Raw genomic sequence first — 23,992 nt, 5'->3', positions numbered from 1 at the left:
TTGTGACGATAAATTGCTACGATTTATTGATTTTTATAAATTTTATAAATTGATGCAATCCGATAGGTACCAATTCCAATCCAATTCCAATCCCGATAAATCGCTGCGGTGTACCGTTTACACACAACGATAAATTGAAACAACTCGATTGACATCGATAAATTGCACGGATTTATCGCTGTGTCTAAACGCTGCCTTATAAACTGAAACAACTCGATAATTACAATAAATTGATGGAATCCGATACCAACTCCAATCTCCCAATTCCGATAAATCGCTGCAATGTACAGTTTACATTCAACGATAAATTGAAACAACTCGATTGATATCGATAAGTTGCTGCGATTTATAGCGGTGTCTAAACGTGGCTTTACAACGCCTGAACCAGTAATGTGTATACTTAACACTTTTTACAGATTGTGAAAGGCACACAGCTGAATATCTTTCACAAGAACTAATAAATAATATAATATAAAGGAAGACTGCCCAGAAATATTTTGTGGCATTGTTACAGACAATGCAGCACCAATGGATCATTTTTCCAAAGTCAAAATGATCGATAAAAAACAAATATAATTTTATTGAAGCATATTCCTGTATTTCTCATACATTAAATTTGTTGATGTCTGATTTGATGAACCTACATTCTCTTAAAAATGTTGAGGCATGTTGTAAAGAAATTGTTAAAAAGATAACTAATTCCCACATATCTCTTGCCCGATTTAATACAATCTAGCTTCAAAACTACAATAAAGTTATATCATTAACACTTCCTGTAAAAACTAAATCGGGTTCAATACTTAATTGTAACATGGTCTTATTGTGTTTGAAAGTGCTTTACAAAAATGCTTATGGTCATAGAGGGAGAAAATTTAAAATTTTCACGCAATTTTAAATAAAACTGTTTGGACGATGAAATATTTTGAATAAAGTTGCAAAAAGTAGCAGTTGTGCTAACTCCAATAATAATTGGAAAATGGATTACTTTATTGGAAGGCAATATGTTTAAAATATCCCAGGTTGTCGAGGCATTTAAGGACATAGCAAACATTTTTACTGAGGATATTCCATTACTTCCAATCAGTAAGCCCGAGGAAAAGGAATGCTTATATCTAAATTAGAAAAAAAAATGGCAATGAAGCCTGTGTACTATGCTGCAAACTTGATTCTTTTAACAGGGCAAAGCATCACTGGTAAAGAGCATATTTATATTATTAGCTAAGCAGTGTATAGACAAAATATTAACCAACCATCCCAAGTTTATTGACAAAAAAGAAAACATTTTTACAGAACTAACAAACAATAGACATACAACATACATACAATACACACTAACATACAATAGACCAGCGGTTCTCAATCTTTTTGAGTCATGTACCATCTAAAGTTTCTTTTATTATATTTCTATATTTTTAGATTGTATAATCAAGACTTACTATGTACTACTATTTTAAGTTTTTGTGTGTTTTGTGTACCACCGCAAATAATGATATGTACCACCAGTGGTACATGTACCACAGATTGAGAACCGCTGCAATAGACTTAACAAGAAAAAATACAATACATATTTCCATAAGTTTCCGAAAGTTTCCAATATTCCCGGAAAGTTTCCGGAAACTTTCCGGCGTTTGAATCTTCTCGGAAATTTTACATCACTAAGTACGAATACTCTAAATGATATATATAATTACCCTATTTTTACCTGTAGCGATTTAAACGAAAAAACTGCCATTTTTGACCCTTATTTGTTAATAACTAAGTTTCTCGTCCGAACTGTGACGGGAATTTTTGTATTTATAAGGTATTAGGTATATAGTACCCAAAAAATCCATTTGCAACCTGGCTGCTCAAGTGTCACGACAAAAACCTTATTTCTCTGGACTATTTCCTTAGGTGCTCTTTATATATGATCTGCAAGTTTCATCGATTCAGAGTGCTTATTTTTGAAAATCCTTGTAGTTAAAATGGCTTGAACGAGTCACTAATCACGAGTATATGCGAATTTTGAACAGCCATAGTATAACCAATTTTTGTCTAACAGGAAAACAAAAGATCCAAAATATTCAGAAAGGCAAAACGCACATTTTATTACTCTTTGAGATTTTTGGTATTACTAATAATTTTTAAATTATTTTGAAAAGAAAAGGAATTTTTTCCAAAATAAAAAAAAAATCACTTTAAATCCAAATTTTTCAAAAATGAGCACTTTGAACCAATAAAACTTTCAAATACCTTTAAAACGAAATAACACTTGCCATAAGGTCCTATTTAAAATTGTTGGTCACAGGTCCCAGTGGTTCTGTAACGTCATTTATCACTATTACATAACCTGATTCCGTTTATTCCCTCCCTCCAAATTTCACTATTATAGTTATAACCGTTCAGAAGATATAAGGGGGGAGGGGACTTTTGCATATCACTGTATATTTTAAAATTCGCATCTACTTTGTATTAGGTTACGGTCAGACAAGCGATGATTTACAGCGCCGTAAAAGCAGTAAGATGAAGCGCGAAAAATGGGTCCTGTCCTATGTTGCTGCGCGATATTTTATAGCTCAGTCTGGCAATCCACTACACTCACCGTGGGACCCATTTTCGCGCTTCATTTTACTGCTCTTACAGCGCTGTAAATTGTCGCTTGTTTGGCCGTATCTTAGCGCCTTAGTGCTGTCTGGTAACAAGTGACCTTTGCTACCAGACTTTCACCATGTAATCAAGTCACATCACAGCTCAGATGTTACCTAGGGCATAATATTAAAATAGTTTAAACATCCATGCTTTAATTGGCATTTTTAACTGATGTTTCCTTAACGGATCACTTATACAGGGCTTTGACCCACAAATTTTTGTTAAACTATATCTTGGTGGTTAGCATGTAAACTTCACGTAAGCACTGATGATGACTGGTAAACCAGTCAAAAACTAGTTATGTGATTGTGATGTAGCCCTTTTTAGGGATTTTAAATATATACCTTTTATAAAGGATTTACTATTTTTGTATTACATGGTATACAGCCAACTACAAGAGAACTTTTTCCTTGTGGACCTTTAAAATTGATCCGGCATGGAAACATAGATAAAGTATGTGAACTTAAACATGGATGTACAAAATATCCCATGTATTATGCTCCAGGTACCATTTGAGCCCAAAATGTGGCAAGTGCCACCATATAGTCAACATGTGAACAAATCTATATTTGTTCCCCACATGTGTCTATGTTTACCTACATATTTTTGTATTTTGGTGGTTAGCATGTTCGAATCACGTAAGCACTGATGATGATCGGTCATCCCATCGAAAACTAGTTTTGTGATGTAACTCTTTTTAGCGATTTTACCAAATATACCTTTTATAAAGGATTTTAATCGTTTTTTAAAAGATAAAGTGATTTTTTAATAGGAATCGCAATATGAAAACAAAATTTGAGTCCTTGAGATTGTATTGCATTATTAGGAAAATATTAAGGATGTGGCTTTTTAAGATTTTATGTCTTTTTAGAGGTAGCAATAAATATAAACAAACCAATGTGACGGAATCACAGCGGTATTAGATAAGTACATAAATAAAAGGTTTTATTACTAGTTTAATGTTATTTTGCTCTATGGGTTTTAACAATAGTAACAACATTGACTATTGATTTTTTATTTTAAACGGTAAGAATACATATCTAATCGGCATTTTTTCTTTAACCTAATTTTCCTAGAATTGTTGTAATCTAGATGCCATCTGGTCTATTCTAGCTTCTTTTGACATGAAATGCCCACTTCTTTGTTGTGGCTACACAGCAGAACACTGACTCTGCTTTTCACTAACTGCTCAAGTCCTTGTTGTGGCTAAAATGCACAACACTCTCCAAGGGTGGATTTCTCATACCTGCGTTAATCTATGGTTCAATTGACTGAGGTTCATCCTTGAACTTCGGTTTTGTTTGGAAATACAATTCTCATTGTCAGTTCACGTTCTACAGCTTTCGAGAAATGCCAATAGATGGCAAAAGGTAAAAACTATCGCCATTTTGTATGACCTTTTTATGCTGTTTCTGAATAAAATTAAATTTAAGTATTTATAGTCAAACAGTCATTTTAATAATTATAAATTAATGTAATAAAACCAAAAATAATGTTATCGTTTATCCTTATGCTTAATATAATATAATAGGTTATATTTATATTATGACAGCGTTTCATATCAAGTTGCAATAATACAACGCATGCTTATACCTTGAAATCATCTGAATTGGATTTTGAACTCCCGAATTTCAGCGTTTAAGTAGTTTAAACTGCCATCGGTTAAATGTGAATTCAACGTGAAAGTTCAGGTTATACTTCAGTTGAACTCGATATGAGAAATCGGCTCTAAGCCTTGCACAACTTCTAACATTACACAAGCTCGAACGGTTTAATCCTCTTGGGCCTTAGCACCTGGGGTTGGTTGACAAGAAGCTGCACTACCTCATGATTAGGATTAGAGATTGCAATCCAGCAGCATTTCCAATCCAGCTGGATTTTCGCAAGATTGGCCTAAATCCAGCTGGATCCAGCGCGGATCCAGCAAAATATGGAACCAAAATAAAAACACGATTTTAATGTTTTTTGTCTGTATTCTAAATTTTGTAAACAAGAGAAACATGGATTATTTGGTTTTTTGGAAGTGGGACCTTAAAAACATATTTAATCTATCGTCTTATCGCCTAACCTACTTCGCACATAACTGCACATATAGCCGGTGGCAAAGAAAGGCATTTCGGCCTCTGTGCTAGTGGTTTTTAAGTCATCAAATAGTCATAGACGATGGACAAATGATCGCCTCTCACTCCTTTCGGCCTCTATGCTGGTCGGTTTTAAGGTCATCAGATAGTCATAGACCATGGACAAATGATCGCCTTTCACACCTTCGGTCTCATAAAGGCCGTTTTCGTTTAAAAAACTTTTTGTAATCTGTTTGAGAACCAGTCTTTTTTGGATATAAAAGTTTTTTCTTTCTTATTTCAATTCAATCTCAAGGTCTTGTTCCAAAGTAAAATGCATGGGCTCCGGATTAGTTGGCCCATCTTCTTCCATTATGTCCTCTTGCTCTGTCGCATTGATTCTTTTTCGGCATGGGAAAATAACCAGGATTGTTGAGTCCTTTGTCATTTTTTTTTATTTTGAAGTACAAAAGTACACTAATGTACCTGTAATTTCGGAGAGGCGCCTTTCCGCGATTCTGTTGAGTGATGCTTCCTAGATCGACACTAAGGCTAGAGTCCTGGCAATTTATTTTGTCTAAGACAAATTTCATGGTTGTGGCGGCCGTTGTCAAAGTTGACTCTCTTGTGCAAAGAGCTTCTACAGCCAGTTTCACCGGTTAAAGAGTGGCGATCAACTCACTAATTATTGACCACCCGCCAGCAGAGAATTTTATCGCAGAATCAATGTCTCTCAACACTTTATCGATGCAAACTTTTAGGCTGTAGAAACTTTCCAGCATACTGAGCTATTGCTAGCGCGATAGAATGGCAAGTTGCCGACTCACGGCTTTGAATAAAGAGGCTAATGAAGACATTAAGTAACTTATTTCGAATTTGACACGTTTGCGGATCCGCGCTGCTGGATCCAGCACGGTTTGATGGATCCAGCATGTAAAAAAAAACCGCTGGATCCAGGTAGATTGCTGGATGCTAGATCCAGCAATTGCAATCTCTAATTAGGATGCTTATGAAGCCTGACTTCATGTCTCCTGGCGACTTTCTTAATTTCATTTGAAATAGATTCAACTTTAAGGCCTCTACGTAAATCGTCATTCCTAACATATTAAGGAGCATCTGAAATATTCCTTAGTATTCGGTTCTGGAGCGTTTATAGATTTCTATAATTGCTTTTTTTTGTAAAGCCCTATAATTTAAGGGCCATAGGTCCACACCGGTTTTAATATCTGTTTGTAAACATACATACATAATTGATGTTCCTCTTATACCGGAAAGTATCGAGGTATCTTCTTTACTCATTATTCTCTGCGAACTTATACCACTTTTGTGTCCCTAGCTAACTCTTTGGCTTCCTGTCACGATTTTCTTCTATTTATCAATATTTCGATCACACTTATATTTCAGGTTTTTCTTGGCTTTTCTTCTCCTGTTTTTCCTATCGGCCTCGCTTCCCATGCCATTTTAATTTCTTTTCAGAAATTTTTTCCTTTAATGCTTTTACTTTTAATTCTCTTCTCTTCGCTACGTCTTTTATAAGTTCTCCTAGCTCACACAACTTTTTTTAAATACTTCATTTTCGGCGGCCTGCAATCTCTTTTCTTGTTTGTCGTTCAATACCCAATTATCTGCTAGAAATGTAGTGATAGGTATATAAATTGTTAAGTATACTTACTTTACTTAGTCCTAAGCCTTTCTACCTTTAGGTGTAAGGCTGGTGGAGTTGAGTTTGGCATTGTAGTCTCCATGCTTTCCGATCTTGCGCTAGGTTTCTTGCACTTTCCAATGTCAATCCCTTCTTCTCGACTTCTTTCCTGATTTCATCTACCCACATAACTCTTGGTCTCCCTCTTTTGTTTTTCCCCTGCACTCTCGTTTCGAACACTCGTTTTGTTAGCCTCTCGTTCGACATTCTACACACGTGCCCGAACCATCTAAGTTGTCCTTCTACTATTTTTTCATTGATTGGTTCTAGTTTTAGGTTTTGTCTAATTGTTTCGTTTCGTATTTTGTCTGTCCTTTTTCTGTTTGCTATTTTCCTCAGGAACCTCATTTCCATAGCATTGACTCTGGATTTTTGTCTCCCCGTCAATGTCCATGTCTCGCTGCTATACATGATTGTTGGTCTAACTACTGATTTAACGACTGCCGTTTTTACTTTTTCCGGTATCCCTTTTTTCCCAAAAAATGTTGTTTTCATAGTGTTAAATAAGCTTCCTGTTCGTCCCATTCTCTCGTTTATTTCCATGTCTTGTTTACCATTTGATTCGATTATTACTCCTAGGTATTTAAAATATTCCACTTGCTCTAGTTGTTTCCCGTCTAATTCTATTGCGTGTGTCTTCCTCGTATTTGAAATTATCATTGTTGTTGTTTTCTCTGTATTAATTTTCATATTTATGTTTGATAGTTCTTCTTCTAGGATTTCAAGATTGTTCTGTAAGTCTTCTCTGTTTTCTGCTATCAATACCATGTCGTCTGCAAATAGTAGCTCCGATAGTTGAGTCTGTTTCATTTGCCAGTATCCTAATGTTAGTTTTCTCATTCTTCTCTTGGCTTTCTTTATCGCTTCATCCAGTACCACTGAGAATAGCAGTGGACTCAGCACGCATCCCTGTTTGACGCCTTGACTTGTAGAAAATTCTCTGGATTCCTCGTTATTGGTTCTTACTGTATTTGTATTATTTTTGTACATATCCTTTATTACTTCTATTATGTGTCTGTCTACTCCCCTTTCTGTTAGTGTCTTCCAAACGTCCTTTCTTCGGATTCTGTCAAACGCCTTTTCCAGGTCAATGAAGCACATATGTATCTCTCTATTTTTCTTGATTACCTTCTCACTTACTTGTCTTAATGTGAATATTAGGTCTTGCGTGCTTCTGTCCTTCCTGAATCCACACTGTGTGTCTTCCATAGTTGTTTCTATTTGTGTTTTTATTCTTGTCTCTAGTATTCTTGCTAATACCTTCCCAGGGATACTTGATATGGTGATACCTCGGTAATTATTACAGTTTCTCTTGTCTCCCTTTTTGTGTATTGGTAATATAATGTCTTTCTTCCAGTCCTTTGGTAATTCTGCTCTATTTATGATATCATTCATTAGTTCTTTCATGCTATCCATTCCCTCTGTCCCCATGAATTTTATCATTTCCGGGGTGATATGATCCTTGCCTGGTGCTTTGCCCAGTTTTACTCTTTCTATTGCTTTCTCTAATTCCTCTCTTGTTATGGATTCCACTTGTTGTTCTTCATTCCTTTCTTGTATCTCCCCTATGTTGTCCTTGTCTACATGAGTTAGCTCTTTGAAATGTTCTCTCCATCTTTCCATTATTTGTTTTTCTTCTGTTAGTACGTTTCCATTCTTGTCTTTTATATTCGGCATCGTGTGCTCTTTCTTTTGTCTGAGTTGTTTTAATGCGCCGTAGAAGAGTTTTTGGTTTTCCCTATAATTTTTTGTCATTTTTTGTCCAAATATCTCCCATGACCTTTCCTTTCCTGCTTTCACCGCTATTTTAACCTCTTTCCTTTTTTCTTTATATGCTTCGTAATCTTCCGGGTGTTTTGTGCTTAGGTATCTTTTCCATTTGTCTTTTTTGTTCTTTATTTTCTCTCGTATTTCTTCCGTCCACCATTCTGTTCTCCTCATGTTAGTGTTTGCTATTTTTGCTTTCCCGCAAGTTTCCTCAGCTGCTTTGATTATGCTGGTTTTTAGATATTCCCATTTTTTTTCTATATTTGTATTTTTTGCCCTACCTTTCAAAGTATTATCTAAGTTTTCTTGGAATTTCTTCTTATATATTTCCTCTTTTAATTTGTAACTTTTTATTTTTTCATTTACTACCTTTCTTCTCTTTTCTTCTTTTTCCTCTGTTGTTCTCATTCTCATTATTACTAGATGGTGGTCACTGCCAATCTCCGAGCCTCTTTTCACTTTCGTATCCTGTACTCTTTTCCATTTGTTGCTGCTTACCAAAAAGTAATCTATGATTGATTTTTCGTTTCTGCTGTCTTGTACTCTCGTGTATTTGTGTACTTCTTTATGTTTAAATTTTGTATTTGTTATAACTAGTTTATTCTCCATACATATTTCTATTATTCTTTCACCATTTCTGTTTAGCATTTCTTCTCCTTCTTTTCCCATGCACTCCTCTATTCCGCTGTTGTTGTTTCCGACTCTACCGTTTAGATCTCCCATTACAATTATGTTTTCTTCCCCATTATCAATTTGCATTTGGAGCTCCTCGAAAAATTTATCTTTCTCTTCCTTTCTTGCATCTTCATTTACTCCGTAGGCTGTTATTATTGTCCATATTTCTTCGTCCATCAGTTTAATTTTCACCGATAATATTCTCTGGTTAACATATGTTTCTTCTATAACGTGTTGTAGTCTATTCGGTGCAATTATTATCCCGACTCCTTCTTTTGCTCTCTCTTTTGTATCCGCTCCTACCCAAAGTAACCAATATCCTTTGTGTATTTTCTTAAGACCTTTTCCTTTCATCTTCGTTTCTGTTATTCCTAGTATTTCTATTTTTTGTCTTATCATATCTTCTACCAGTTCTTCCTCTTTTCCATTGATGCTTCTCACATTCCATGTTCCCATTTTTATCTCTCCTTTTTTCTGCAATCTAGCTTTCCCCTTTTTCCTATTTTCATCCTTGTTTACCTTTGCATCATCTTTTTCCCTATCGCTTTTCCCATTCATTGCCTTGGTTGTCATTGTTGTGGGTCCGGTCTCATTATTTTCTTTTAGTTTTTTGAAGTCCCTTCCCCGATATTTCTGTGAGTTAGTATAAGTTTCTCTTTATTATGGTCCCATTTCCACTCCTTTCCATTAATCTCCAGTTTCATATATCCTATCTTCGTAGTATTACCTTTGTCTTTTTCTTCTTTTGCCATTTTCCTAATTTTTGCTTGTATTTCCCTTTCCTTTCTTGTTAAATCTGATTCTATATACACCTTTTGTCCCTGTAGATTTTTCAGTTTTCCTTTGTTTTTTAGTACACTCATCTTATCCGTTAGGTTTTCCATTTCTGCTACAAAGATTTGGTCGCCGATCTTCACCGCTCCTCTCAGTCTGACCTCTAATTTCAGATTTCTTCCTATGAAGTGTTCTACTGACTCCTTTACAGGCTTTCCGTCGGTAGCATCTAGTGTTAGGCCTTTTAATACTATATTATTTCTCCGTCTATCTTTTTCCAATTGTTCTATTCTATTGTTTGCCATTTTTAAACCTTCTTCCAATTTTTCGTTTTTTTCTTTCAGCTCCTTAATATATTCCATCGTTTCTTTTTGGTCTTTCCGTATGGTTCTTATTTCTGCCATCATTTCATCATTTTTCCACATAACTTCCCGCATCATTTTTATCATCTCTTCATTTGTGTCGTTGCTTTTATTCGGTGCATGTCAACATGTGAACAAATCTATATTTGTTCCCCACATGTGTCTATGTTTACCTACATATTTTTGTATTTTGGTGGTTAGCATGTTCGAATCACGTAAGCACTGATGATGATCGGTCATCCCATCGAAAACTAGTTTTGTGATGTAACTCTTTTTAGCGATTTTACCAAATATACCTTTTATAAAGGATTTTAATCGTTTTTTAAAAGATAAAGTGATTTTTTAATAGGAATCGCAATATGAAAACAAAATTTGAGTCCTTGAGATTGTATTGCATTATTAGGAAAATATTAAGGATGTGGCTTTTTAAGATTTTATGTCTTTTTAGAGGTAGCAATAAATATAAACAAACCAATGTGACGGAATCACAGCGGTATTAGATAAGTACATAAATAAAAGGTTTTATTACTAGTTTAATGTTATTTTGCTCTATGGGTTTTAACAATAGTAACAACATTGACTATTGATTTTTTATTTTAAACGGTAAGAATACATATCTAATCGGCATTTTTTCTTTAACCTAATTTTCCTAGAATTGTTGTAATCTAGATGCCATCTGGTCTATTCTAGCTTCTTTTGACATGAAATGCCCACTTCTTTGTTGTGGCTACACAGCAGAACACTGACTCTGCTTTTCACTAACTGCTCAAGTCCTTGTTGTGGCTAAAATGCACAACACTCTCCAAGGGTGGATTTCTCATACCTGCGTTAATCTATGGTTCAATTGACTGAGGTTCATCCTTGAACTTCGGTTTTGTTTGGAAATACAATTCTCATTGTCAGTTCACGTTCTACAGCTTTCGAGAAATGCCAATAGATGGCAAAAGGTAAAAACTATCGCCATTTTGTATGACCTTTTTATGCTGTTTCTGAATAAAATTAAATTTAAGTATTTATAGTCAAACAGTCATTTTAATAATTATAAATTAATGTAATAAAACCAAAAATAATGTTATCGTTTATCCTTATGCTTAATATAATATAATAGGTTATATTTATATTATGACAGCGTTTCATATCAAGTTGCAATAATACAACGCATGCTTATACCTTGAAATCATCTGAATTGGATTTTGAACTCCCGAATTTCAGCGTTTAAGTAGTTTAAACTGCCATCGGTTAAATGTGAATTCAACGTGAAAGTTCAGGTTATACTTCAGTTGAACTCGATATGAGAAATCGGCTCTAAGCCTTGCACAACTTCTAACATTACACAAGCTCGAACGGTTTAATCCTCTTGGGCCTTAGCACCTGGGGTTGGTTGACAAGAAGCTGCACTACCTCATGATTAGGATTAGAGATTGCAATCCAGCAGCATTTCCAATCCAGCTGGATTTTCGCAAGATTGGCCTAAATCCAGCTGGATCCAGCGCGGATCCAGCAAAATATGGAACCAAAATAAAAACACGATTTTAATGTTTTTTGTCTGTATTCTAAATTTTGTAAACAAGAGAAACATGGATTATTTGGTTTTTTGGAAGTGGGACCTTAAAAACATATTTAATCTATCGTCTTATCGCCTAACCTACTTCGCACATAACTGCACATATAGCCGGTGGCAAAGAAAGGCATTTCGGCCTCTGTGCTAGTGGTTTTTAAGTCATCAAATAGTCATAGACGATGGACAAATGATCGCCTCTCACTCCTTTCGGCCTCTATGCTGGTCGGTTTTAAGGTCATCAGATAGTCATAGACCATGGACAAATGATCGCCTTTCACACCTTCGGTCTCATAAAGGCCGTTTTCGTTTAAAAAACTTTTTGTAATCTGTTTGAGAACCAGTCTTTTTTGGATATAAAAGTTTTTTCTTTCTTATTTCAATTCAATCTCAAGGTCTTGTTCCAAAGTAAAATGCATGGGCTCCGGATTAGTTGGCCCATCTTCTTCCATTATGTCCTCTTGCTCTGTCGCATTGATTCTTTTTCGGCATGGGAAAATAACCAGGATTGTTGAGTCCTTTGTCATTTTTTTTTATTTTGAAGTACAAAAGTACACTAATGTACCTGTAATTTCGGAGAGGCGCCTTTCCGCGATTCTGTTGAGTGATGCTTCCTAGATCGACACTAAGGCTAGAGTCCTGGCAATTTATTTTGTCTAAGACAAATTTCATGGTTGTGGCGGCCGTTGTCAAAGTTGACTCTCTTGTGCAAAGAGCTTCTACAGCCAGTTTCACCGGTTAAAGAGTGGCGATCAACTCACTAATTATTGACCACCCGCCAGCAGAGAATTTTATCGCAGAATCAATGTCTCTCAACACTTTATCGATGCAAACTTTTAGGCTGTAGAAACTTTCCAGCATACTGAGCTATTGCTAGCGCGATAGAATGGCAAGTTGCCGACTCACGGCTTTGAATAAAGAGGCTAATGAAGACATTAAGTAACTTATTTCGAATTTGACACGTTTGCGGATCCGCGCTGCTGGATCCAGCACGGTTTGATGGATCCAGCATGTAAAAAAAAACCGCTGGATCCAGGTAGATTGCTGGATGCTAGATCCAGCAATTGCAATCTCTAATTAGGATGCTTATGAAGCCTGACTTCATGTCTCCTGGCGACTTTCTTAATTTCATTTGAAATAGATTCAACTTTAAGGCCTCTACGTAAATCGTCATTCCTAACATATTAAGGAGCATCTGAAATATTCCTTAGTATTCGGTTCTGGAGCGTTTATAGATTTCTATAATTGCTTTTTTTTGTAAAGCCCTATAATTTAAGGGCCATAGGTCCACACCGGTTTTAATATCTGTTTGTAAACATACATACATAATTGATGTTCCTCTTATACCGGAAAGTATCGAGGTATCTTCTTTACTCATTATTCTCTGCGAACTTATACCACTTTTGTGTCCCTAGCTAACTCTTTGGCTTCCTGTCACGATTTTCTTCTATTTATCAATATTTCGATCACACTTATATTTCAGGTTTTTCTTGGCTTTTCTTCTCCTGTTTTTCCTATCGGCCTCGCTTCCCATGCCATTTTAATTTCTTTTCAGAAATTTTTTCCTTTAATGCTTTTACTTTTAATTCTCTTCTCTTCGCTACGTCTTTTATAAGTTCTCCTAGCTCACACAACTTTTTTTAAATACTTCATTTTCGGCGGCCTGCAATCTCTTTTCTTGTTTGTCGTTCAATACCCAATTATCTGCTAGAAATGTAGTGATAGGTATATAAATTGTTAAGTATAAATATTACAATTTTGGTTATTCTTGTTATTTCTTTTTTATTTAAGAAGTTAAGTTTGCATTTTTATTCTGTTTTTTTTTTAATTTGCGTCAAGCCATTCAATTCCTCTTAAAAAACCTTTTAAAAATAGACGGTTGCCACCACCGTGGTGGGACGAAGAATGTGACGTCGGAGTCAAGCGGAGAAAAGAAAGTTTAAAGACCTATAAAAATCATAGTTCATTGGAGAATTTTATACTTGTTAAAAAAGTAACTGCAAACACTAAATTATTGTTTAAAACTAAAGCAAAAAATTATTGGATACACTATTACAGTAACTTAAATAAAAATACTACTCTGGGCTAATTAGCAAAATTCATGGAAAAATTATTTACCAGCAATTTTATTGCTGGAATCGAATTATAAGTTCCTATATATTAATAATATAGGTATGCAAAGTCCGCAGATAGTGTGCTACTTTTTTATAAACAAAATGGCGCCGACAAATCGTATTTTTTTTCAATTATTGCTCTATAACTCCGAAGATTTTAACTTTACATCAAAAACACCCAAATAAAAATTCACCGCAATTAAATTCTGCATAGAGATATGTTTTTCACGATTTGCTCCGACGAAAATTTTCCTCGGAAAATGCGGGTTTTCCCAACAAAATCTCTAATTTTCAAATAAAGTTTTAGGTAAGTAATTATTAATCAATAATTAAATAACTTAGTGACTTCAAAGCTTTCTTGGTATAGATTGTAATTCCAGAAGCCGGTGAAAATTAAACGAATATTTTAGCAACAATTCAATTGTTAATTAACAATTTACGATCGCAATAATAACCAAAATAATCATGATACATTGATCAAACTTATAAAGGTTATAAAGATGAGATGCTTATTTAATATTTTATCGACAAAATACAAAGTTTTCGTTTTTTTGCATAATCTTTAAATTTTGAAAAAAAAATAGTTCAAAGTACAAAGAAAGGTTATTTACCAGCAATTTTATTGCTGGAATCGAATATTATGATCCTATATATTAATAATATAGGTATGCAAAGTGCGCAGATAGTGTGCTACTTTTTTTATTAACAAAATGGCGCCCCCAAATCGTGTTTTTTTTTCAATTACTGGTCTACAACTCCGAAGATTTAACTTTACATCAAAAACACCCAAATAAAAATTCACCGAAAATAAATTCTGCATAGAGACATGTTTTTCCCGATTTGCTCCGACGAGAATTTTCCTCGGAAAATGTGGGTTTTCCCAACAAAATCTCGAATTTTCAAATAAATTTTTTGGGCAAGTAAGTATTTATCAATAATTAAATAATTTGGTGAAATAAAAGCTTTCTTGGTATAGATTATAACTGCAGAAGTCGGTGAAAAGTAAACGAATATTTTAGCAACAATTAAATTGTTAATTAACAATTTACAGTCGCAATAACAACCAAAATAATCATGAGACATTGATCAAACTTAGAAAGATTATAAAGATGTGATGCCTATTTAATATTTTGTCGACAATTTCTCAGAAATTGTTTATTATATTATAATTTCAAAAAATACTTATAATGGTATTTAAAGGTCTTGAAAATGAATGCTTTAAAAATTTTTTCCAAGCATTTGCAAAAAAATTATGAAACAGCAAAGTAAACATACGATTACTCCGTTGTTTATAATTTGTTTTAATTGTTTAAAAGCTTAAAAGTGAGTTTATGGTACAAATTAATTACTCTCAAAAAATATCAAACATTAGTTAAATGGTTATATTTTAATCAAAGATTAAACATGTTTTTTTTTGTAATTTTTAGGGCGAAAGTAGGCTTAATACAGGGCCGGAGCTAAAATGTTCAGTCGATGTGATTGACACGCAGCATAAAAATACTACTCTACGTCGCGCGACGGTCGTCGCTTCGAGTGAACATTTAGCTACGGTACTGTATTAGTCTACTTTCGCGCGTGTAAATTACACAAAAAAATATTTATAATCTTTAATTAAAATATAGGGGAGAATGGGGGAATGGGAGCCATCGGGTAATGAGAGCCACCCAGTTTTATTTAAATTACGCGCTTTTAAATACTTGCTGACACTGGTGACACGTTACCGACAATGCAGAGATGCAGCGACATCGTTGCAGATGTTTATTCAGTGTTGTTTGATTGTTGTGTGAGCATAGTAGACTTTTTGCAGTAATCGTTATAATACACGTGGTTTACAAAATTCACGGTAAGTTAGTCCCAACATGTTTTTCTTAAAAACTATTTTATGCAAACTAAACTTAACTACCTAAAGAATAATTGCATGTGATTTGTTTTTTTAATCACCTGGTTTTGGTAATTTTTTTCATAGGTTAAAATTTTCTAAACAAAACGGGTAATGGGAACCATTATAAAGACTCATCGGATGGGACTCATCGGATGAAGAAAATGTCAGTGAAAGACCTTTGTGATGATAACTCGGATAATGAAGATGAAACAGATTTATGTTTTATCTGCTATGATTCTGGGAAAAGTGGCAGAACTGTGGTATCGCTGTACAGCTTGTGGTCGATGGGTACATGCAGATTGTTCGGGGGTTGACACAGCTAAAGATTATCTCTGTGACTTTTGTTTAAACAAAATGAGTTAAAAACAATGTATTACTATTTTTGTGATGAAAATTAAAAATTTAATACAGATAAACCTTAAAATAAATTGTGGTTCTTATTACCCGACCTATTGGGGCAATTGGAGCCATTCACTATATTTAGTAATTTCATAATAACTTTAACATAACTAAATAAATTTACGCAATAATAATAGCGAAGGATAATTAACATTTTAAAGTAGCTCTTAGCCTGGACCGATTTTTTATATACCCTAAAATTTATTTTTTATTAAAGAATATAGTTAAGTGGTTCCCATTCCCCCATTCTCCCCTAACCATTAAACTAATAATCGTTATTTTTTGTAAGTAATTAGCTTGTACTTTAAACTCACTTTTACGCTTTGAAAGAATTAAAAAAAATTATAAAAAACGTATTAATCGTATGTTTATTTTGCTGTTTCATAACTTTTTTGCAAATGGTTGCAAAAAAGTTTTAAAGCATTCATTTTAAAGTTCTTTGAAATACGCATTTTACCAATTTTTTTAAATTATAATATAATAAAAACTTTCTGAGAAACGTTAATTTGTTTATAACTATTTTTTAAACATTTAAAGATTATTCAAAAAAATTAAAAATTTATACTTTGTCGACAAAATATTAAATAGGCATCTCATCTTTTTTCAGTGTATCATAATTATTTTGGTTATTATTGCTATTATTGGTAAATTATTAATAAACAATTGAATTGTTGCTAAAATATTCGTTTAATTTTCACCGGCTTCTGGAACTATAATCTAAACCAAGAAAGCTTTTATGTCACCGAGTTATTTAATTATTGGTAGATAATTACTTATCTAAAACTTTATTTGAAATTTAAAGATTTTGTTGGGAAAACCCGCATTTTCCGAGGAAAAGTTTCGTCGAAGCAGATCGGGAAAAACATTTGTTTATACAGAATTTAATTTCGGTGAATTTTTATTAGAGTGTTTTTGGTGTAAAGTTAAAATGTTCTGAGTTGTGAGTAAAGTACCTCACAGAGTGAAATTATTTCTACTTGAAATATTCAATGGAGTATGGTTACAAAATAACTACATAGAGAAATTGAAACAAGTATTAGTAATTCCCATTCTGAAACCACAAAAAAATCCCAATTATGCAGAGTCATACCGCCCTATTTCTCTTCTTTCGTGCATTTTTAAAACATTTGAGCGAATTATTAAACACAGGCTTGAATTTCACCTTTATTCAAATTACTTTAAATTAATAGGTACAAAAAAGGTTTTGGCACTTTGGGAAGCTGCTTAGATGCAGTAACGCATTTAACTCTAGATATTCAGCTGTGCCATTCAAAAAATCAGTACTTAGGTGCTGGATTTCTTGATATTAAAGGAGCTTACGATTGTATAGATCCAATGATATTAAGAAAAAAAATTACTTAAAATAGATATTCCATCTAGAATTTGCAATATAATATGTCAAATGTTAACACATAGAGAAGTATATATGAGATCTGTCAATAACTCTATAATAGGTCCTCGCCTAGTTTCAGTAGGTTTACCACAGGGTTCAGTTATTTCACCTCTTCTTTTCAATATATATACCAGGGAAGTTCACGAAAAAAATAGCATATTTAGTATCATACAATATGCTGACGATTTTTTCATATACAACACTGACAAAACGTTTGAGAGCTGTATAAGAAATCTAAAATCAAATATAAATTCTCTTATTTCTAAATTTGATTCAATTGGTTTTTCATTATCTCCAGAAAAATCAAATATAGTGTTTTTTTACAAGGCATAATACAGCACCATTAGGTAATATTGTGATCAATGAAATGCAATTTCCTATAACAAATATAGTAACCTATCTTGGCATAACACTGGACAAAAAACTTACTTGGAGACCATTCATCAAAAAAAAAAAAAAAAAAAATAGAGACATGTTATAAAGGATTAAATTTTCTTAAACTTATTCGGAAAACTTGGTGGGGATGTGACACACAAACCTGTTTAATGTTTTGTAAAGCTTTCATTCGATCGATAATAGATTGTGGGTGTATTTTTTATGGTTAGGCCAGTAAATACATTTTAAAACGGTTAGAAGCAATAAAAAATACTGCTTTAAGATTATAGGTCTGGATCCCGCGTATGAAAAAAAAGTTGATTAATAGCAAGCTGAAAATTTGTTAATAGCTTAAGGGTGTCCTGTCGGACAAACTTTGATATATGGGAACACTGGAACAGGGGAAGTTTTAACTGTGGAACAGGTTAAAAATTTGGAACGGTCAGACCACGAAAACGACACATGTATTTTGTCCGACAGAACAGACTTAAACTCTCCGAACAGAGATTAAACTCTCATGCAAAAATCAGACTGCTATTTATCACCAAATGGGCGTTTAATGAGTGGAACATGTAGAATATGTCAAATGACAGGAATTATGACAGGTGATAATTAGCTGATTTTTGCATGAGAGTTTAATCTCTGTTCCGAGAGCTTAAGTCTATTCTGTCGGACAAAATAAATGTGCCGTTTTTGGTGGCCTGACCGTTCCAAATTTTTAACCTGTTCCACAATTAAAACTGCCCCTGTTCCAGTGTTCCCATATATCAAAGTTTATCCGACTAGACACCCTTAAGCTATTAACAAATTTTCAGCTTGCTATTAATAAACTTTTTTTTCATACGCGGGATCCAGACCTATTATGTTTGGGAGCAGTGTGCTCTACTCCCTGTGAACCTTTGCGTGTGGAAGCGCTAGAACCTCCCTTAGAACTCGGAAGACAATTTTTATCTGAAAAGTTTATTCTAAAATCCTATATAAAAGATCCAATATTAAGTAAGAAAATTTCTGCACTAAACTACCACGATTTAACAATAAAATATTGGCCTAAAAAAACCTCTCTCTCCTTACGTTCAGCATTTCGTAATACTTACAATATGAGCAATATTATTAAAAAGCCACCTCAATCGGATTTTTTTCAGGCTTTAGAAACATCAATAATTCTAATTCCCTCATATTCTGAACTTTACACACTTAGCAAAACTACCCTTAATGATTATACTGCAAAATACCCTAATCACCTACAAATATATACCGATGCTTCAAAACGAAGTGATGGTGTGGGCTGTGCTTTTTATATACCATCACTAGATGTCAAAGAAAAATTTTAACTGAATTCCAATACATCAATATTTTCAGCAGAAACCATAGCTATCATAAAAGCATGCCAATACGCCGAAAATAAAAATCTAAAACAAATAAACATATTATCCGACTCATTATCAGTTTTAAAAAGTTTCCTCTAGTCAACTAGACGAAAATTCTGTTAACGTAAATCCCTACATCAAAGAATTAAAGATACTATTATCTAATCTAACAACTATGCAGTGTAATATAGTCTTCACGTGGATTAAAGCTCATATTGGACTCGAAAATAATGAAAAAGTAGATCAGTTGGCAAAAGACAGCATTTTCAGTGGCGAGGAAACATGGAATGATATTGGACTTTGGACTAATACTGTGTAAATTGTCCGACAAGATATACTCTTTTACATCCGAAAATCCCGACAGATTATTGGCATAAAAATTTAGATTTTTCAAGACACGATATTTTTACTATCTCCCGACTAAAATTTGGCCATGCCTGTTATCCCGCACATCTATATAAAATCAATATAAAAATAAAAATGTATACCATTTTTATTCAGTTGCAATGCAAAGGCAAAACAATCTTATTTTTCACCTAGAATACGGAGCGCAATCCAGCACTCTGAATCGACGATTTTCGACTCTTATTGGAGTCTCATCGGAGAGACGTAGGCGTGCTGCTCCATACTATAAGTGACCAACATCGAGAGTTTATCCCCCACACCGCAACTGACGTGAATGGATTAGGTGACTGGCGTCATCTGGCAATTGAAAGGCAAAGTTTTTGCCAAAATCAATATTATACAGTCGGATTTGTGCGAAAATTGCAATACAATAAGTGACTTGGATCATATATTTTTTGCATGTGACAAATATGTGACTAAAAAAAAATTTTTTTGAATATGCAACTATTACAAGAAAACGTTTTCCCCCATATAATCTGATGAACTTACTAGCTTTGAACAAAAATTATGTTAAGTCATGTAAATTGAAACTTTAGATTATAAAATTAGTCGTGTAAATTAATAATAACCCCGTATCCCTACTTAGTATGTGGTTAGTCACCCTGAACGATCTGGGTGCGAAAAGTTTTTTTCCCTTACCTACCCTGGTTGTTTTTGTAATGGATTCGGAGATAGATTTGTAATGGTCTTGGTGTATGCTGAGTATGCTAAATGGGCGCAGTTTCCAAAGGCCATAAAAGAAAAAAAAGTTAAGTTTTTATACAGGGAATGATATGTTTTTCTGGTTGCTTTTATTATATTTCCAATTTCACCTTCTTGTGTCCCCCCCTTAATCCTTTTTTCGAAATAACTTAAAAAGTACCTATTAGTGATACGAAAAATCTCAAAGAGTTAAAAAGTGTAGGTTTTGCTGTTATAAATATGATCGTTTCATTTTGGATTTCCGTAAGACAAAAATTGGTTAGAATATGGGCTCACCAATTTCATTTGGTGAGCTAAACACTGGGAGATTTTCATGATTTTTTTTACCAAAAAAGGGGGCAACTTTATTTTGAGCGTAACGCGCTTATTTTTAATGCTAGAAACTTCTATAAACAATTCAAATGAAAATTTTTGTAAACACTTTAGAAAAGTTTAAATAGATTCCTCCCGAAAAGTGCTTAATTTTTTGGAGATTTCACGTTGAAATATGCGATTTGGAACTAGTCGACTAACAACGTATTTTTCATGAGCTACAACTTTACTTTTACTCGGTTTATAGACATAACTGATACACCATGATTTCAGTTTTTTTATAACCTACACTTTTGCTAAGAATATGTTTTTTGATAAAATATTTACTTTTAGTTATTTGCGGAAAACCGTGTGAAAACGTAGTTTTTTGTTGAAAAATAAACATTTTCAATCACAAATATCTCGAAAAGTGTTAACTTACATAGAAAACTCTATAGAACGAAAGTTGCTTATAATGAGTCAATTTATCCATTTCCGGGCTTATCTTGAACGTATGTTTTATCACCCCCGAGAAGGGGTGACTATCACCCCCCAAGTAAAAGCAAATAACGACACAAATAACTTTGAAGTGGAGGGAAAGTAGAACCTAAATCCAAATTTTTATGCAATTCGGAGTTGCCCCTGAAAATTACACGGTATCGCCGTATTTCCCGTTCATTTACTGGGCTATCAGCGCTGGCTGTCTGACTCGGAAACCCGCGTGCACTACGGACGCGACCTTTACTCTGTATTAAGATATCTACAACGATGTCTTGTTTTTATTTGTCATACATAACTCTCAACCTATTCTTACATATAATGACAACTATGACATTCGTTAATACATATTTTGAGAATTTAGTATGGTGTTGTCACTATATTTGAGGTGTGTTCATGGTAAAAATTTTGGAAAGAATGGTTCATTTGGATATAAGAAATCAGAAAAGTTTTTTACCATTAAGCAGTTAAGGAATAAGTAGACACATCTTCATTTAAAAACATCTACTTTTATTTTGATGTTCCAATTAAATAAAAAATAAATGGGATGTCTTGGCATTTATTGGTTACTTTATTACATTTAGAATGTAAACACTTTACGTTAAAGGTAAACAAAAATAATTATACATTAAATATTTGTCTGATACAAAATCTCGATTCGAATAAATATAATAATTTAATATGAATAAACTTAATTGCATTTTGCAAAAAAAAAATTTTGTTTTTAATCTAAGTAGAAGTATTTATTGCTGCTACTGATCACACCACATAATAATAGTTTAAGTATTGTAGATTTATGATAAACATTTGACATATTACGTTCTACACATTATGGTTTTTTAATATACCATAATATTTTTATAACAGTCCTACACAAATCTAATAATTTAATAAAAATATAATATATATCCACCATGTTTTAATTTGTTCCAAGGTTTTTGCTTCCAGTTTATTTTTTGTTCTGTTATAACGCGTATACTGCTTTGCGCTTCACCCATGGCCCATATTCATATTGCGTATTCCACTTTTGTATCTATTCTTCTTAAAAAAAAATGGCCATACCTATTACTCGAATATGGCCAAAAAATGGCGAATGGAATGACCGACGAAGCTCGAAACTAGGAACCGCAATGTTCGCAAGGAGAAAGCTATAAAAACCGGGATAATTAATAGTAATATTAACAAAAGCAATATATCGTTAACCATAAATGAAACTGTATACAACACACAATGTACTTATAGCTCGTGAGAAAACTAAACATTATACTGGCTATACGCATTTTCTCTCAGCTACTGACACGCTTCCGGGAAAACTCAGCGATATCAAAACGAGAAGATAAAGAAAGTGATCACGCTTATGATGAGTCATTAAATTTTTTATTTGCTGGAGTATGGGAGCATTTTCTAAATACAATTTGCTATCGTTTTCCGTTAAAATGTATTGGTTTATCACATCTATCATCGGTCTAATTGCGTTAACTCATCTAATCTTAATTAGATGGTAATTCCGAATCTCTTAAAGATTATCCATTGAAAGTGTATTATGATTTTGTAATTGTAAAATTATCTCTGTTTATTTGTAGATAATATCTAGATATTGTATCTACATAAGGTATTGTTCTTTCTAGGTCGGCCACGGTGATTTATTTCTGCTGGTAAGTGTTGTACCATTTTTTAACATTAATTTCAAAATTGCTGGTTTCTTTTTAAATGGTTAATATGAACCCAAACCCAAAAGTCAATTTTAACATATTTTTACCATTTCAAATTGTATGTCTCTATTTATTATATATATTTTTTTATAATATAAAACCACCGTTCAAAAATAAACCGTTCTTAACCCTCGTAAAGCGGTGCTTAGATTCTTACGTAAACAACGGTGCGGGGTGCATCTGTATATCCATTTTTTTTATATGTGAACGTCGGGGAAATTGATTTGAATGATAATTAGGACTTGTTTATTATGGTATGAAACATAATTTTACAAACAAAGTACCCATTTCTTCTTAAAAAAAATTATTATCGTTGAAAGATAAACACATAAAATTTTTCACAGCGTGAGCAACACAAAGTTTTTACACATCATACAGTTATGTCGGGACTTTCGGTCTTTTTTCTCTGACGTAAGTAACACGGGCTTCTTAAATCTATGATTAACACCGACCTTGTCCCGTAGCCCTGTTAGCTCCAAGTGGAACACCAGAAACGTCCAATTCAGGATATGAAATTTTCATCATTGTCATTTTTCCAAAAAATCACGTAAACGTAAAGCGTTTTAGATGCTGCAATGGGTGTAATGTGTTTAGAATTGAATTTAATGCGAATAAAAAATGGACAAAAATAAAAAAATATATTAAAAAAGATAGGTGAGAAAAACGAGGTCTGGGGTGCAACTGCACCCCGCACCGCCTTACGAAGGTTAATATTGTTCTTTTTCTTTAAGTACCGTCTCCCAATTGGAGGTTGGATATCATCATCACTATTTTTACTCTATCTACCGCTGCTCTGAAGAGTTCTATAGAACTGCATTTAAACTAGTCCCTTAAATTCTTCAACCATGACACTCTCCTTCTTCCTATACTCCTTCCTCCTCTTATCTTTCCCTGTAGGATCAGTCTTAGCAGTTCATATCGCTGTCCCCTCATTACGTGTCCCAGATTTTGTAACTTTTTTATTTTTATTGTGTTTATAATTTCGTGTTCTTTGCACTTAACTAGTTTTGATGGGAAATAAGCCACAATTTTACTAAAAAATTGATTTTATTAACGTTTCGACGCCCAAATCGGGTGTCGTTGTTAAAATAAATATATTTTGACAACGACACCCGATTTGGGCGTCGAAACGTTAATAAAATCATTTTTTTAGTAAAATTGTGGCTTATTTCCCATCAGAACTAGTTAATTGCAAAAATGCCATAAGAAAATAGCTTCAGAACAACATTTGTATTCTTTGTCCATTTCTCGAGATACTTCCATGTTAGTTTTTTTTATGTGTCCATTATGCTATTCTGAGCATTCTCCTGTAACACCACAATTCAAAG

General features: G+C 33.6%; 1 protein-coding gene across 9 annotated transcripts in view; it reads left to right on the top strand.

Annotated features, from left to right (window-relative positions):
* The window catches only part of LOC114336930 (uncharacterized MFS-type transporter C09D4.1), a 467,061-nt gene that overhangs the window by 45,281 nt on the left and 397,788 nt on the right, over window positions 1-23,992 (top strand). For all 9 annotated transcript variants that reach the window (XR_007695792.1, XR_007695791.1, XM_050641711.1 and 6 more), the window contains exon 2: window positions 22,581-22,607. The gene's annotated coding sequence lies outside the window, so the exon portion shown is untranslated. The remainder of the gene's footprint in view (window positions 1-22,580; window positions 22,608-23,992) is intronic.

Source organism: Diabrotica virgifera, chromosome 1 (assembly GCF_917563875.1).
Source record: "Diabrotica virgifera virgifera chromosome 1, PGI_DIABVI_V3a".
In the NCBI taxonomy this organism is placed as follows: Eukaryota; Metazoa; Arthropoda; class Insecta; order Coleoptera; family Chrysomelidae; genus Diabrotica; species Diabrotica virgifera.
The sequence above is the reverse complement of the archived record's forward strand: the minus strand, read 5'-3'. Positions and strand labels throughout refer to the sequence as shown.